Below are 17,719 nucleotides of genomic sequence, written 5' to 3'. Positions count from 1 at the left end.
CATTTTCCCGCCCGGGAGCAGGAGTGGCGCAGCGCCACCATAAAGACATTAGTCCACCACCTGAGGGGAGCAATGAAATTGCCTGCCACTGCGGTATGACATGCAGCGCCAAAATAAAGTGAGTGGTTTCTCCCACCTTGGCAAGTGAGGAGCATGGCCTCCGCCGCACATAGAAAAAAAAGGTTTTTGGATTCTGCCGCCTAGGGGAGAAAAGCAGCTCACCGCCACGTGTCGAGCTGCACAGTGGGCATTGATATAATCCCACCTGGGAGTGAGTGAAGTGGCTTGCTGCCACCATAAATGTTGGAGGCTCCGCCAGGGGAGAGCGAGCAGCTGGCCTGGTGGAGAGGAAGCTGACATGCTGCCATCAAGGAGTGATGAGTAAGTCTCCTGCCTTAGGGAGAGTGAGTTACGCGCATGCCAGAAAATAAGGACACATACTCCTGCCTGGGAGAGAAGAGCAGCCAATGTTGCCCCACCTAAAGGACATACTCCTGCCAGGAGGAGAAGAGCAGCCACTGCTGCTCCATCAATAGGACTCGCTTCTGTCTGGGGGAGAGCAGGCGGCCCATCGCGCCATATGGGCATCAGGTTTTCCTGCCTGTGGGAGAGCAGGCAACCCATGCTGCCACAAGGACAATGTGTACTCCTGACTGGGGGAGGGCAAGTAGCCCATGCCGCCACATGGACAATATGTACTCCTGCCTGGGGGAGAACAGGCGGCCCATGCCGCAACAGCGCCACAGGCCCTTGCCTGGCGCACCAGCCAGAGGAACACCCTGGCCCAATGGATAACGGAAGCAGGCGCTCCTGTCAGAGGGAGAGGCGCACTGCCTAAAGCAATGCACTCCTGTCTAGTGGAGAGGTGTGCTGCCTAAAGCAACTCCTGATTGGAGGAGAAGCTCGAAAAAGAAGAGCAGCTCGGCAAGACCCAGGATCGCAGTGGCTTTTGCAGGAAGTCACCAACGTGACTCTGCCTATCCTAGCGGCTAACGGGTCAGGAGCAGGTCATGCAGTGCGGAACATCCCCAACACTCAATGGGAGTAGAGCAGTACGGCAAGAACCAGTGCTGCAGTGTATACCCTGGAGCCCAGGAAAGTGAGTGAAAAACTCCCACTTGGAAGGGAGCCCACAGATGGCACGACATGGATCGATGCCTATCCTGCATCCAAGCTCCTAGAGCTACATCCACCTGGAAGGGAGCCCACAGAGAGCACCACATGGACCGCTGCCTGTTCTGCACCTCAAGCTACTCCCACCTGGAAGGGAGCCCGCAGTTGGTGCGACATGGACCGCTGCCCATCCTGCACCCAAGCACCACAACTCCCTGCCAAAAAGCTGGCATGACTGTGGCTCTCCCCGATGAGAGTGCTTGTGCGGTCGGGCAGAAGATGAGCATGAAAGCGAGCCTGGACCAAACAAGCTGCCGTCAGCACCTGCCTCGGAGAGAAGAACAGAGCGGTAACAACTGGTGCCGCCACGGTTTCACGCAAGCCACTAAAGTGACTGCCTATACTTGTGGCCAACGAGCCAGAAGCAGAGCACACAGCAGGGTACGTCCCTGCCACCACCAACACCCAAGAACGGTGCGCAAGCTCTGCAGCCGCAGTGGCCGTACACCAGAGGAGAGCATGGAGTGCTCATGCGGCCAGGCAGAAAGCAGGCCAGGAAGAGCTCCTGACTGGAGAGTCTAGCCATGACATTGCCGTCGCTGCCGCCATTGCAACGCAACTGCCATCTGTGAAGCAGAGGGAAGACCTGGGCACTGCATGGCCCTGATCGCTGCAAGTGCCAACTCCTGCAGCAGGGAGCCTGAACAGGGTAGCAAGTAAGAACTCTCACCTGGAGGGGTACCCTGGGCACGGGTCTGCCCACTGCCATCCAGCAGTTCCTCACATGGTGAGGGAAGGAATGAGAGTATCCTTCCGTGGCCCCTATCTGCAAGGGGGAAAAGAAGCCCCAAAGACACCAGACTATGGTCTGCAACAAAGGGACAGATACCACTCAGGCCCGCTGGAGGGCCAACCTACAGCAGACGGGCCAGTCACATGGTGGCAAGAGGACAGCCGATGTGTCCACCCCGTGCCCCGGGGCACAGCTTTGCCGGCTAGTGGAGCACTTTCCACCGTGGGCAAGCTGACACAGAGGGACTGCCCTGAGCCCATCTGCCGATGTGACCCCGGTATTCCCGGTGCGGCTTTTTCGGCCAGCGGGCCAACCCAATTCCATGTTGGACTAGTAAAGTTTGTAGTAACCAAGTATATAGGCGTGTTACATCCCAATGTATATATGTGCCCAAGTGTATACCAGACCAAGGAGATATGTTGGTAATGCAGTGACACTGCAAAAGTAATATGTGTGTAAAGTAGTCCCGGTAGAACAGCTTGACATCAATGCTGGCTAGAACTGCAAGCAGAAAAGGGAGTTAGCATCACCCATCACAAGACAATTAACTTAACCGCCCCACACCTGGTAGTGCACCCTTGTAGCAAGTGTGTACAGTAGCATGCCTAACTAAGAATGTATATGTCTGTGTTCCAAGATGACACACAAGTCGGTGTGAGATTTTGCAGTTGTTGGAACAGATATCATCTTAAACGTTCATCATTTGTTTGTCTTTACCCTTGGCATGGGATGTTGTAACATGTGCACGCGAGCCATGACTCGTGCACATTCACATGTTGGGGCACACACTTTAGTTACTTGCCCACATAAGCTCTATTTGGTAGGAATATATGTTAATGCCTCTATTGCATACTGGTAATCTTCATTATTCCTAGTCCTACTCTCCCACATCATAGTACTTACTTCTGAGGCCCAGCCTCCCCTCCAGGAACCTTTTTTTTATTTGGAGGTATACGTCTTGTCAAATTTCCCCAAGAGGCTCAAAGGGAGGACCTTGTTGAAAGGTTAACACTAAAGGCAGATCCCATGGAGGAAGGTCCTTATAAGAGCAGGACCAAGAGGAAGCAAGACTTTTAAGGAATTTCCTGCCACAGATTCCCCTTCCATTTTTCTTTCCTGGTTCCCCTTAAGAGCCGTAATGGCCTCCGACTCTGAGAGCAGAGTGGAAACTGCCATCCCTTTTTCAAACCCTTCCTGGAGAAACTGGATCCCAGGACGGTGACCGCAAGGAAGAGGAGACGTTTCCGATCCCCTACACAACTTTCACCCAGTGCCTCTCATAGGCTTACAAGGTTGACACCTGGCATGAAGGATAGTGTCAGCCACCTAATGAGAAAACCCTTGCTCAGTCACCCTAGTCCTTTCAATTTCCAAACTGCCCACTGTACCTTGTGTGCCCCAAACCCTTGAACTGTTTGTAGAGTGCAAGATCACCTCAGGATATTCCATGGCTTCTGACACTGAATATCCAGAACAGAAGGAAACCACCCTCTAGGGCCAAAAGCATGCCACTAAGATGAAAGTTGCCTGCTCCTCCTGATCTTTTGCACCACCCTGGAGATGAGGGTAATGGGAGGGAAGGCATACAGTAGACCCTGTGGTAATTCCTGATTCAGGGCCACTGCCCCCAGGCACCCACGGCCCGGAAACCTGAAGCAAAAATCTGGACCTTCACTGTGGAGGGGGAGGCAAAGAGCTCCATTAACGAGGACCCATGCCTGTGACAGATCTCAGAGAAAGTCCTGTCTGATAGAACCAAATCCTGAGGAGAGAGGAACCTCCTGCTGAGGTGATCCACCTCGATATTCTCAACCTCTCTGATATGGACCATTACCAGAGAAGTTCATCAGAGCATTGTAAATGGGCAAAAGTTCCTTCTAATGGGAAGATCTGAGAAAGTCCTACTGACGCCACTTTTCCTGCACTGTAAAGGACCCTAGAGTAGCCCCCCATCCAAGACTTTTAGCATCTGTAATAAAGATGGTCTTCATGGGGTTCTCTAACCGAATACCCCTTCTGACATTCTCGTCAAACACCCACCACTCCAGATCCTGTTGTGAGTCCCGGGTCACCAGGATCCAGGCTTCATAGGCCTGAGAGGCAGGGATCCAGTGAGTGAGGAGATGTGAGATTATGGGCCTCAGCTGAAGACGAACCCTGGGAACCAGGAAGATGCAAGAGAACATGTACCCCAGAACCACCAGCAGTTGTCTCATAGAGACGCCACAGTTTCCTAAAAACATTGAACAGGGCCTTCTTGAGAGTAAGAACCTTCTCTGGAGGTAAGAGGACCTTCCCCTGTCTGGTGCAGATCTGGGCCCCTATGAATATCAGGTCTTAAGAAGGAGACAACTGTGACTTCTGACAATTTATCAGGAACCCCTGTTCTTGAAGAGCCTGACAGACCAGATGATGATGGTTCTGAGCCCTCCCGTGAGAGATGCCTTGATAATGTAAGGAAATATTTGGATGCCTTGCAAATGAAGGGGAGTCACTATCATTGTAAACACCCTCAAAGTTGCCTTCAACCCAAAGGGGAGAACCAGGAATTGAAAATGACTGCCCCCCACAACCTTCGGAGATATTTCCGCTAAGAGGGTTGTATGGCCAAATGGTAATCGGCGTCCTGGGGATCCACGGACACCAATCAATCTCCTTTCCAAACGCGATGCGGTACTTCCAGAAAGGTCCCATCTCGTAAGCTCCCCCTTCACAAACTTGTTCAGGCCTTTCAAGTCCAGGATTAGTCTGGATTTCTCTGAGGGTTTAAAGACCATGAACACACAGGAGTAGAACCTCTACCCTTGTTGGTTCAGAGACACTCTCCTGATCACCCTCTTTTCCAGAAATTCCTCTAAGGCATTGCTTATATCCCTCCATTTCACTAAATCCTTTGGAAGAGGAGTCATGCTCAGGTATGACTGCACAGGAGAGGGGGAAGAAATTCCACTTGATAACCCTTCTGCATAGTCCACAGAAACCAGGCCTCTGAGGACCGCTCGTCCCATATTGGAAATAATTGCCAGAGTCTTCCACCCACCGGCCTGATGTGATTGTCAGCACTTCTGTGATTGTGCTGCAGGCTATGTGGCTTTTCGACAGGATCACAGCCCTAGTGATTTCTTAAAGAATGTGGATCTGTTCCCAGAGAAGGCAGGCTGGGGTCTGGAACAGGAAGACATCTTTCTTGTAGAAGAGGAAGATTTACATGGAAGTTTGTCTGCATATTTATCCGCACAGCAAACCTTGTGTACCTTTCTTCCAAGGTATCAGCAAACAGTTTATTCCCTGCAAATGGAATTTCAAAGCCATGGACGTCTGTCTTCCAATCTGTAATATGAATGTTGCGCCTAAACGTAACACAAGCTAATATTGCTATGGCTGTTCTTGTGTACTTTTCTTCCAAGGTATCACCAAACAGTTTATTCCCTGCAAATGGAATTTTCAAAGCCATGGACTTCTGCGAACCGTCTGTCTTCCAATCTGTAATATGAATGTTGCGCCTGGCCGAAACACAAGCTCCTATTGCTATGGCTGTTCTTCGTACCCTATCTTAGGATAAGTCAGCTATACTTACTTCTGCGTGTCTGCCAAAATAGGTGCACAATTGTCTCCTTCCTCGACATCTTTCTTAAAGTTCTTAAAGCCTCCAATCACTGCCTGAGCTGTGCAAAACCCATACATGTTTGTCCTGAGAGTTATATGTACCCCTGAATAGACTTTCTTCAGGGCAGAGTTATCCTTTCAATAAACTGGATCCTGGACCGCTGCCTCAGCCGACAAAGAGGACCACCGCACATGGTTGGCCAGGATGTCATCAACCTCGATATGTTGGGTGTCCTGACCCACGTTTGAGCTATCATGCTGCAATATTTGGTGCTGTGGGCTTAGAAAATCCAAGATGGCCAAAAAGCCCACATGTGCGCCAGAATCCAGGAGAACCACGCAGTTTGTGCGTACACCAAAATGGCTGCCTAACTTGCCACCCACCAGTGCGAGCATGATGGGCCATGGTGCCATGTGTGGAATGGGTGCCAAAGGTAAAACAGCAGCGCCTGTTAGCTTAAAAATGCTTTAGAATTACCTTTGGTTTCTCTGAATGCCAGCTCAAAATGCCTATTTTCAAACATTGCAACAGATCCAAAAATCTCACTGAACACCAGCGGACATCTGGCAGAATGAAGTATGTGTGCATACAAAATCTGGGAAGATGAAGAGCCCAAAATAATGTTCATAACAAAACTGGCTGAGCTATGCATGTCAACAGCCTAACTGAACCTGAATTAAAACCACCAAAATCGAAATGTTTAAATTAACTGAGTGACCTACTTTTGAGTGTCATATAGTTTGTAACTGTTAAAATGTCATAGTTTTGAACTTAGAATCAGCATTCTAGCTGCATATGTAAAAATTGTATTGACTTAAACTGGGGAACAAAAAGTGAGATTTTAGCTGAAACCTGGCTTAAGGAAACTGGAATTCTGCCAGACAGCTACCCCTGACAGGAGTGGGGGCTTGCCCAGCCAATGCATTCCCAGGCCTGGCTGCATTCTGTTGCCCCTGCCAAAAGGAGGTCACACATTCTCTGATTGAATAACCAGGGGAATGCAAGAAACTAAACAAAGGGCCCAGGCAGATGGTTTATTGGGGGGGTCGTAAATGGCTTCCTTTTGAACAAAGCCCTTCCTTGACTCAGGCAGATGGTTTATAGGGGAGGACGTTTTAGGCCAGGTGGTATGATCTGGGGGTTTACGAGCAGAAAAGAGGTTGTTACTCTAAATGTATGCATGTTAAAAATCTGACACTTCCTTATCTAAATGCCCACATGCCTTGCACACATTTGTATAAATTTGGAGAAAAATCTGATATGGGGAAAGCTACTAAAAAGCGCAAAATGTTGCCATTTCTGAATACAAGCCCCCAAGAAGAGCAGAGTTTGAACAGAGTATACCTCATGTGATATGTGATGGGTGCATATAATTTTAAACAACTGCGTATCTGTGCAATATGTATTTGGGTCAAATATAGATTTGTGTGGAACTTGACAGGGGAGTGTCCTTTCTGCAGGCCATAAAACAGCATGCATCACCATGAGTCACATTTCCTTTCCCCTATCAAGGAAGAGAGAAAAGCTTGACCAATGATCAGTTGAGAGAGGGGCTGGCTTAGTGATGCTGCGCACACACCCACTTTCAAAAGTCATAAAAAGAGCCACTGGATGCTAGAGATGACATTCAAATCCAGTTGCTGCGGAGCGTTTTGCCTTACCAGACAACATCCAGAAGATACCAGTTCCAGACTGACTCCAGCTACATACTCCAGAACCTAGAACTTATACTTTAGAACCTAAATCAGAGGCCTAAAACCACAAGCTGAGTTCTCTGCAGCAGGCCTCAAATCATTGCAAGCTACTCACAGCCAGGCGAGCTGCTTGATTCCCTTGCCAAGAACTTTTGCCAGGACCAGTGCAGAGATCCAGGAGCCCTGCAGAGACCGCTGTATCCGGACAGACCAGACCAGTGCCAGACCAGACCGTGCAGAACCGCAGAACCAGAGACCAGATCGCTGTGAAGTGCCGCTAGCCTGATTGATCAAATCCGTGACGAGGTCCAGTCCTTCCAAAATATATTGTGAGTACTTAGGTCAGAATGTGACAGAAATAAGCTATTAGTTTAAAATAATCTAGTCCAAACTATTTTAATCTAACCAGAACTGCCTCCTAGAAGTTTGTAAAGCTGCACCACTGTCACTTGTCAATTCTGAAGCTGCAAGCTGTCACCTGTCATTTGGAGTTTACTTTAAATCCGAAAAACGACCTTTACAAAATCGTTCATATCTCTGGAACCATTTCCTACTCCTTGTACTTTTTCCGCAATCACGATTCACGCACTCGCGAATTTTACCGCGATTTGCGATTTGGTTAAAAATCCAGCCATGTGTAACCATCAGCAGTCATTTCTTTCCTTGCTAAAAATTTGTTGGCCTCTTAATCTCTGAATCATTGCTAAAGTGAGCCTGAACTCATCCCAAGTATCTCTCACTCACCGTGAACTTCCTAAAGGGAACTAAAACCATTTTCGGCATATTTTTCACTTCCTTGCCACCACATTCAAAGCACTTGGGCCAGTGTTTTAAAACTCATACCTGATTTCTCTAAGTTGCTGGGGGGGGAATTGAACTGAATTATATTTGATTGCATTTCTAAGAACTGTGTGCTCTCCTCTTCATCTCCTTACATTGCATAAAGGGGGGGGGGGGGTGAATTGTCAAAGAAAAGTGATTGCTTGTTTTGTTGAAGTCATATCTAGGTATTTCTGTACTGCATTTATTCCACCTGGCATTTCCTTGAACCGTATAAAGCATTCTCTACCCCTTTATTCTTCTGTTCCTATTCACAAGTGTGCTACCTCATCCTCTATACTACTCCTGTGTAACCAAATCAGTTTACTAGTAGAACATTATTCATTGTTGATTACTGCTCATATTCTTAAGTGTGATATTAAATATTAATTTATTATAAGAGTGTGATAGATATACCGTTATATTTCTCAAATAAACCTTTTAAACTTGCAAAACAGAACTACTTCTTGGCTCAGTGGGGTCAGGGGGATTCTAAGAGAGGGGTGTTATATAGGGGTAGTCATCCAGAACTCATGAACTGGGCATAAAGATATATCAATAGGGGTTTCCATTCAGTATCCCAGACTAGGCATTGACTTAGCTGTAGTGTTGAATTGAATCCTCTTACAGATAGTATACAGAATTAAGTCTTCAGTGCCTTTAAGAGGATATAGTTTTGCCATAAACCAAGGCATGGCAATATGTTCTGGATCCTTCCATTTTTTGAGGATTTTATCTGAGGTGAGATGAAGCCCCATCTTGGGGTATATATTGTCTGATCTTCGTTTCATTTCACCCCACCCTGGGCCACGAGTTTAGAAAAGCACATGCTTTTTTGCAAGTACCAACAAGTGTGCTGTTGGGCTGAGACGCTGCCCCTGCTTGCTCCTGGCTTCTCGGTTGGATTTTTATTGCTGATTACCCACCCTGTTAGCGCTGTATGCGCAAGAGGAAGGTCGCTTACTGCGAACAAGGTGAAACACTCAATCATACTAGACTGCAAAGACCAAAGTAACTATACACATTACTTTCCTTACATATTACTGCCAAAGTTGGGGCTTGTGGGCTGCTCCTTGTGTGGTTGTGGGCTGTACTTGTGGGTCGGCTCGTGCATGGTAATGGGCAGAGTTTGAGACTATTGGTATTGCAAGTGCTGCATATACGTGTGACACTCAAGTACGTCCTTTGTTGTTTTCTTGTAGATACTTTGTGTGCTGCTCCCTACCCATTTCTTCCCAGAAGAGCCCTACATAACTTGCAGTGCACGCGCAATGCTGCGCGCGCATTGCAAGTGCCAACAAGTATGCTGTTGGGCTGTTAGGGTGGAGGGCTGGAGGCTGATGTCTGGAGGTACTGTCTACTTATATTTGTGTTTGAATTAGGCTTGTAAAGAACCATATTTGTTTCTGATACAGACGCTTAAGAGTATCTCTATATACTACCGACTGTGGAGAAATGGCATCTGGCCTTCGCAGCAGTAAATGTGTTGGGACTCCTATGTCCATTAACTTAACTGGAACCTGCAATGTTGATGTATTAGTATGTTCTGGAAGAAGCACTTATCCTGAAATAAATCCTAGTAATACGAATATCTGTAACGATATTGCTAATCCCATAGAGTCATGTGACATGAAGGACTACTTCTCACCTCCCATAGGGCGCACTGATGTGCTTAATGAAGTGAACAAAGACACCTTGAATCAATGTAGTGAAATTACCCATTCGGTGCAAGTGCACTGTTATGAATCAATTGTAACTAATATACACAATTAACTTAATGAACTGGGGAAAGGCATTGAAGAAAAATCTATTTTGAATTCACTGCTTGTAGCAGCACCCTTAGAGATTGCTGCATCACAATGCTGTGATTCTCTTCAGGATGCCACATTTAATTCAATTAACTCTTTAAATGGAACCAACAATTCCATGAAAGATCTTTCAATGATCAGTGTTGAGAAGCTGAGTGAACTGAACGTGTTAGACTCTCCATAGGCATCTTAACCCCTTTTGTGCCTCGTCCCTACTGCATCAAATCATCTGAACACTCTAATACTAATATCAGGCCTATTAATTCTAAAGGCGCAGAAGGTTTGTGTTTGGATTATACTTCTCCATCTGCTAATAACAAAGGGATACAATAAATACTTACTGACGAGAGTGATTGTCAATTGGGTAACTCTAACTTTAACCCTTCCAATCCATTTGTAGGTACTATGAATTCAAGGGCCAACTCCTTTGAACATGTTGATATAAATACAAATATGTCCTCGCCAGTAACCTCTGAGGTTCCTCCTACCTTTCCTGTTATTATGCACATATTCAACCTATTAGATAAAGGCCATGATTATACTCATTATGAGATCAGGCTGATTAAGGCATCCATGATAGAGATTCTTACCAAAATAAATAGGCTTGAGGGGTTTGTTATTTGCAGAGCATCTTGTGAAGCCATCCGTAAGGAACCAAATATAACACCAATAAGATTAATCCCTACCTCAGTGGATAAAGGTACACAATTCTCTGGGCGCTCTAAAATTGTTATTTCCACTCTGACTGATGACATAGTGGAAATGAAAATTCCCACCTCTGTTGATAAAGGTACATAATCCTCTGGGTTCACTGAATGTATTACTGCCACTTTGACTAATGACATAGAGGAAATGAAAAACATGCTATACAAGATTAACGTTAGTGTACATCAGAACTCTGTGCACAACATTTCAACACACCATTCTATAGTTAATGGGCACCCAGATAGTCCAACTTTTCTAACAAACATAATTGAACAAACAGAGGTTGAAGAAAAGGTAGAAAATCTTCATTCAGAGAAGGCAGTATTTATGTTGTATCGCACAAAAACACTCCAGAATCATGCTGTAAAAGGAGCTGAAAATAAATGTAAAACTGTCATTGGAATTACACAAAAAAATAAAAAATACAAAAATTAACAAAAAGGAAAAAAAGGAACATCCAAATAGCAAAGAAAAGACTGATTCTATGGTAACCCCTGATGAGGATTTAATTGATGTTAACCAATTTAGTGAAGAAAGCCAAGATGCATTGAAGCATAAAGCTGTAAAGCAAAGCCAAATTTCTACTACAGATAAGTTATATTCTGTAAAAAAAAAAAGTAATGACCAAAGACATCATCCACAAAAAACTTGCTCAAATAGTTGAAAAGAAATGCCCTCCTGATCTTGAGAAAAAACAAACACATCTTAATGATTACTTCATAAAAGAAGAAAGGAAGGGCACTTCTATTGCATCGAAGGTCAAGTCGACAGAACAAACCCCGCAATCATGCTCTGATCTTCACATTAACATCAATGCAATTACATCCACACTGAAGAATAATGAATGTTCATCTGCCCAAATATGTCAAAGTGCTATCCCTATAGATTCTACGTGCACATTACAATCCCTTAATGACTTTATTATTGTAAGTGGACCAGGAAAGACTTCAAAAATGACACTCGCTCCCACGGTACTTCACCCAGTTCATACAGTTAGTGGGTATTCCTTGCAACAACTTCACTTGAATACCCCTGAAGTAGTGAATGTACCTATCATAGGAGGACCAAAAAGGGGAGGCGATAGTAATCACAAAGGGATCGAAGGTAGTAGGAGTCCCCAAAAAGTGATTACCATAATGACTGGTTTGGGTAAATCTCAGAATATTGCGGGTAATAAATCATCTGATCCTAAATCTAATAGTGGAATGTTTAATGATCCTAACAGAACAGAACCTTCCTTAATTGTAGGAAATGTACCAATATTGGGATCCACAATTTCTAAGAAAATCTCACATGTGGCAGTAAATTCGGAACTGGCTCGGACTACGACACTAATGGTTGTTAATTCTGAGCCTAGCAATTGCAAGAATGGGCTGAATACAGCGGTATGCCCATCCCATACAAATCGCCTGCAATCCGACCAGATTGGATCCTTGATTCATGCTTTCCAAAATGGTATAATTGCAAGTGAAGTATTGATCAAAGAACTTGAGGCAAATGCGAAGATTTGCAATAATGAGAATACAAGGGGGTATTCTTGTGTAGTTAAAAGCACCGATGAGCAAATATTTGATTCTATTCCCCCACAACTGGAATCTGGCCTCATTAATGCATCTGAGAATTCTGGAACTGGCACTAGTGATTGTAATATTGGCGTTGTAGCACATGCTCAGGACACGCCTAAAGGATGATTGGCTAATATGATTGGGTTGGAGGGAAACGCCAAAACTCTTGCTGGTGCCCGTATCAACAGAAGATATCTACTTGAAACGATAGCCCAGATTCCACCTATGAGAATGTTGACCTCAGCAGACTTTGAAACTATTGCCTTATTTCATTAAAATAACTATAGAATGACCTGTCATGTGCCTTCAGTGAGTATTTTGAAATTTATTTGGGCATATCGGTCTGAGCTTTTGGAATTTGGCCTTAAATTACATACATTCAACGATGAATCTGTAGCCTCTGAATTTTTGCACTAAACACCTCCAATTATTGTAACAGCTACATCATCGATGAGTGGATCTCATGGCAACATATCAGATGAAAAGTTGTGTATAACCCAACTAATGTCTATTGCATCAAAAAACAAAGCGCTCACCTGGGTTGAGCCCATGTTAAAAGCCATATTCAATAACAACATAGACAAAGCTCCTAATTAGCAGCAACAGACTTATAGTATATCCATTTATTCATGGAATTCCTGTGGCTTTAATAACATTCCTAAATGGCTATTGCAATTTACACCTTTACAAAAGCCAAGATTTCTATTACTTCAGGAAACCATGAAGATTGATGAATTTAGGATTGATGGTTATTTTACATATTCCTCTAAGGCACATAAGGGTAATGAGGGGAGACCGACAGGGGGTTTGGCAATTGCTATCGATAACCGTATTGATAGTGTTTCAGAGCTTGTCTATGTATCACAGTATATTATGGCAGTTGGTGTTATTCTGGACGCAAGGAAACAGAAATCACTTCTGTTGGTCAACCTTTATTGGAACCCGCAAAAAATACAGATTGATGATATGTTTAAAAAAGTGGATAAATGTTTAGAAACGGCATCTGCTAATGCATACTATGCAGATATTATCTTGGGTGGAGATTGTAATGCATATTGCTTTAAGAAGACAATAAGATGTCAAAAGTGTGCATTTAAGAGGCCTTGTAAGAGTGGGTATCTATGGGCACAATTTATTGAAGACCGGGGATTGTGTTTTGTGGAGTGCAAAGAAAGAGATTCGAATTATACATGGTCCAGAGGCTCTTTGACATCTCTCATTGATTTCTTCTGTGTGTCACATTCAATGGTATTAATGACTAAGCCGGTGATTATACATATGATGTCATTAGGCGACATGCACCTATCGAGCTGAGTATTGATATTCAATACTCATTTCATAGAGATGATGTACTGCTGCAACTAATAGAATGTGATCGCCCGAATATTTCACTTAGGTGGATTAACGTGGTCACCCACAAACTAGCGAATCTTGTTTATCATAAGCTTGTGAAATTTCAAGATTTGCTATCTACCTCTGGCTTAACATTTGATAATAAAGAAATCATTATGTCTATCATAGTAAAGAGTTCCCGACAAGAACTCAGGGCAAACCAGAAAAATAAGTTAATTCCATCAAACAAGCAGTTCAATTACAAAGTTATGTTCGAAAAACGACTTCATCGAGCAGTAAGACTCTTGAAGAATTTGAATTTAAGAACTTCTCAATATATGGCTAAAAAAAATGATCACTAACAAATTTAAGAACACAATGAGAAACATAAAAATCTCACATATAATTAAGAAAATTAGGAGCTCCTGACTACGATCTGTAGACATGATTCACAACGCAAATGGGCGTCTCTTAGACAATCTATTTTGACACCTCGTAGACCATGCATGAATATAATCCCTGCAGAGGTGTGGGAAGTATATATAAGGAATAAATACTCTATGCCTGTCCGTTTCATTAACTGTATCTATGATACTAATTTAGGTACTGTTGAGAAAATAATCAATTGGTCAATACAAGACATTGAATGGGCAATTAATCAACTAAATCACTCAAAAGCAGCAGGGCCTGGTGGCATTACGCCCTGTGCCTAAAAGCTAATCCAACTTTATGGGCTATTATATTAAAAATAAAATTTGATAATATCATGGCTACTTCAAAAATACTGACTTCTTGGGTGGCTTCTATCATTGTGCCCATTCTTAAAAAGGGCGATCCTTGTAAACCTGAAAACTATCGACCGATTTCACTTATGGATAGTGCTGCAAAAATATTTCCATCTTACTTCTATCTGATTTAGAAAAATATATCTCTGCTCATGATTCCTACTCTCAATATCAAAAAGGATTCAGAAAGGGCATTGGCACAGTATTAAATGCCACTGCACTAGCACATCTACTTGCAGGTTTGGAAAAAAAAGAAGCAGGCTCAGTATACATTGCCAGCATTGATATGACCAATGCCTTTGATTCTGTTTTTCATAATGTGCTATGGAAAAAATGCTTGCGCTTGGAATACCTCGACATTTAATATACTGGATTGTCCAATTACATACAGATACATGATACATGATTAGACTATCATTCGAAGGCGCGCTAACGAAAGCAGTACTGACACACCTGGGAGTAAAACAGGGTTGCAATTTAGCTGCCCTATTGTTTAACCTGTATCTGAGTGACATCAATGAATTATGGTTGGATCATAGGGTGTCTGTAGCAAGGTGTGGTCAGTTGAGGCTACACTGGTTAGACTTTGCTGATGATGCAATCTTACTTGACTCTACTCCTTCAGGTCTTCAAGTAAAACTTGAACTATGTGAACAGTTTGCTTATCAACACAATCTGAAACCAAATCCAGCAAAAACGGCAATGATGGTTTTCAGTACTTTAAATAAATCTAAGCGGTATAGCTGGAGACTGAATGACACTCGCATTTCCCCAATAGACCAGATGACATATCTCGGTTATACTGTTTCCATGAGTCCATCAAATAAGTTATGGCTTAAAAGTATAAGGATGAAAACAAGACCTTTGTTGAATCAAATTAAGTTTATTTTTGCAAAATACCGTAAATTCTCACTGCAGCCACTGCTCATGTTTCTTAACTTAAAGGTTGAGACAATAATTCTTTATGCTCTAGATATATGCCTTAATGATCTAGGCAAACACCTCGATGTGATACAGGGTAGCTTGTTGAAAACTGCGTTGCACCTCTCACCTTCCATTCCGAATAGCATAATTAGGCATGAATTTGGTTTGATCTCACTCTCATGTAGAAAAAAATGGAAATATCTTACTGATTACTTAAAGATGTTAGTTCCTATGAAGAATTCTGTCTATCAGGACTTCTATGTAATAATCAATGGAGAAAGCTATGCTTCAATTATGCAATTTCAAAATAAAATGTACAAAGTTTTGTCAGAATTGCACTTGAGTGTTGAGGATTTATCTCAACGACCAGTGTTTGTTAAGAAAAAATGATTTGAGTCTGACTGGTGCAACACATGGGAAGCCATGAAGTTTTATTCTACATATGTTGAGTATGCATTATTCCCTAAGAAGTGGGATTTACACGGCACATATATTGCAATGTTTCCTGCATTAATGCCTGCTCTCAATATATGCGCTTTTAAACCAATATCGCAATAGGGAAAGGGTTAAGCACTGGGAGAATTCTCCTGGTAGAAAATGGGATGGTTCATGTCGATTTCCTGGGTGTACTGAAACAAATGAAACACTCAAGCATCTTGTAATTGAATGTATTCCTTTTAAGGTAGCTAGAACAACTTACTTGATGAAATTTGTCAATATTGATTTCGCTGATGTAACTGATTATTTATGGAATAGGCTGATGGTGGGAATACATATCCTGTTGATCTTTGTGTTAGTGTGACTATTGAAAATAATCGAGGGTGAATTAATAAAATTCAGTTTAGGCTATGAATAAGTCTGTAAAATATGTCTTGATGAGATGTATAGTTTATTTTCCTGCACTTTAACGATTTTATTGTTTTTATAGAAACGAGTTTGCGATTTTAGGATTAGAGATTTATAATTATAATTTAAAAAATTGTAAATAGTATGTTAAAATAATGATGTGATAATTCTGATGATTTTTTTTGTAACGGTTTTTTAACCAAAAAAATAAAAAAAAAAATAAAAAAAAATAAAGCACTCCACTTCCTCTCTGTCTCGGTACTTCCCTTCTACTTCATTTAACCCAGATCGGGACATGTGAAGAGGAGGACGTGTGATCCGACTTAGACAAAGAAGATGATGATGAGCTGGATGAGGATCGTTTCCTCTTCTTTCTACCCTCATGCTCCTGTATGGCCTGTTTCATGAGTCTTTTGTTTTCTTTCTGGGAGAAGGAACATTGCAGGCCTATCTTCTTGTTATGTGCCCTTTTCCTTCTAGGCCTGCCATCCTCATCGGAGGATTCCTCAGTATTTTCCACATGCTTCTTTTTATTTGTATGTTTCCCCATATCCTTCCTGGAGAAAATGTAACTGGAATAAAGACGCAGCAGAAACAACTTCTGCACATTGTGCTACAGAGGACGTGGCAACAGGTAACCATAACATCTGGGCCGCAACCCTAAGTATTGCTTTGAAATCTCTGGAAAACCAAGATTTTCTTATGTTAGTAAGCCAAGCGTGCTGTGTGCCATGGCAACACCGGCTGTAGGGTGCACCCTGGCCTGGCCAAACAGGCCAACCATTCCCGAAGCCAAGTAGGGGATGCCAGACTTGTTACCCCGGTAACCAGTAGCCACCCCCATAGCTTGGCAAAGCACTTTATCTGAGAAGGTCCCACCCAGCCACAAACGTATCAGCCACGGGCTTGATGATCCAGGTCTCAGTGTCCACTGCAGTGCCCTCAATTGGTTTGCCTCGCCCTCTAGGAGGACAGAGAGGGGCTTACCGGACCAAGTGTCTAGGAATAAACTCGACTCCCAGCCGTGCAATGAATCCAGGAGTGTGCCCATCCGGCACCAAATTCGCTGCACCATTGAAGGAGCCGTTCTGGGGGCTTGCAACAGTGCTCTCTTGTGTCCCACACCCAAAAGTGAAAAATTCCTGGCCGGGTTATGTGTACATGGGAGGTATTATACTTCCAAAAAGAACAAAAACAAAAGGTTCATGGAGTGGAGGCAAGGCATCAGAGGTAAGAATTGTTCGGAAGAAAAGGGACTTGGAAGTAATGTTTGCCTTTTAACAATACTGTGTTTTATAAAAATAACTTGCAAAGTACAGAAATCATAGTAAAGCAGCCTAACAAATATATAAAAGCTTATAGAAATATGTTAAGCAAACATTGTATAATGTAAGCTTCCCCTCCTCACCTAGAAGGGAAGGAACCCAGATACAGAATGCAAAGTTATGCAAGCATAAAAAGAACCTTCAGGATTTGCAATTGTACTTACAAGACTTAAAGTCACATTACAAAAGATAATGTGATAAGATTGCATGCTTATTAGTTCACATAGCCATCCTGCTTATTATTAATATTTAGTGTGAAGAAAGTGTTAAATTCTGCATCAATGCAAACCCTTTTTTTGTGATTGTAAATTAGAAACATAATAATAATAATTATTATTAGGGTATTTATTGAGCGTGGGGCTAGCTTCGGGAATCAACGGAACGGTTTACAATCATAGGAGGA

The 17,719-nt window shown here is 43.2% G+C and overlaps 1 long non-coding RNA gene across 1 annotated transcript in view; it reads left to right on the top strand.

Annotated features, from left to right (window-relative positions):
• Positions 1-7,163: 7,163 nt before the first annotated feature.
• Positions 7,164-17,719, top strand: part of LOC138526590 (uncharacterized) — a 74,049-nt gene continuing 63,493 nt past the window's right edge. The window contains exon 1 of the long non-coding RNA XR_011283641.1: positions 7,164-7,536. This is a non-coding gene — a long non-coding RNA (uncharacterized lncRNA). The remainder of the gene's footprint in view (positions 7,537-17,719) is intronic.

The sequence above is a fragment of the Ambystoma mexicanum genome, chromosome 7p (assembly GCF_040938575.1).
Source record: "Ambystoma mexicanum isolate Mex_15411 chromosome 7p, UKY_AmexF1_1, whole genome shotgun sequence".
Taxonomy (NCBI): domain Eukaryota; kingdom Metazoa; phylum Chordata; class Amphibia; order Caudata; family Ambystomatidae; genus Ambystoma; species Ambystoma mexicanum.
The sequence above is the reverse complement of the archived record's forward strand: the minus strand, read 5'-3'. Positions and strand labels throughout refer to the sequence as shown.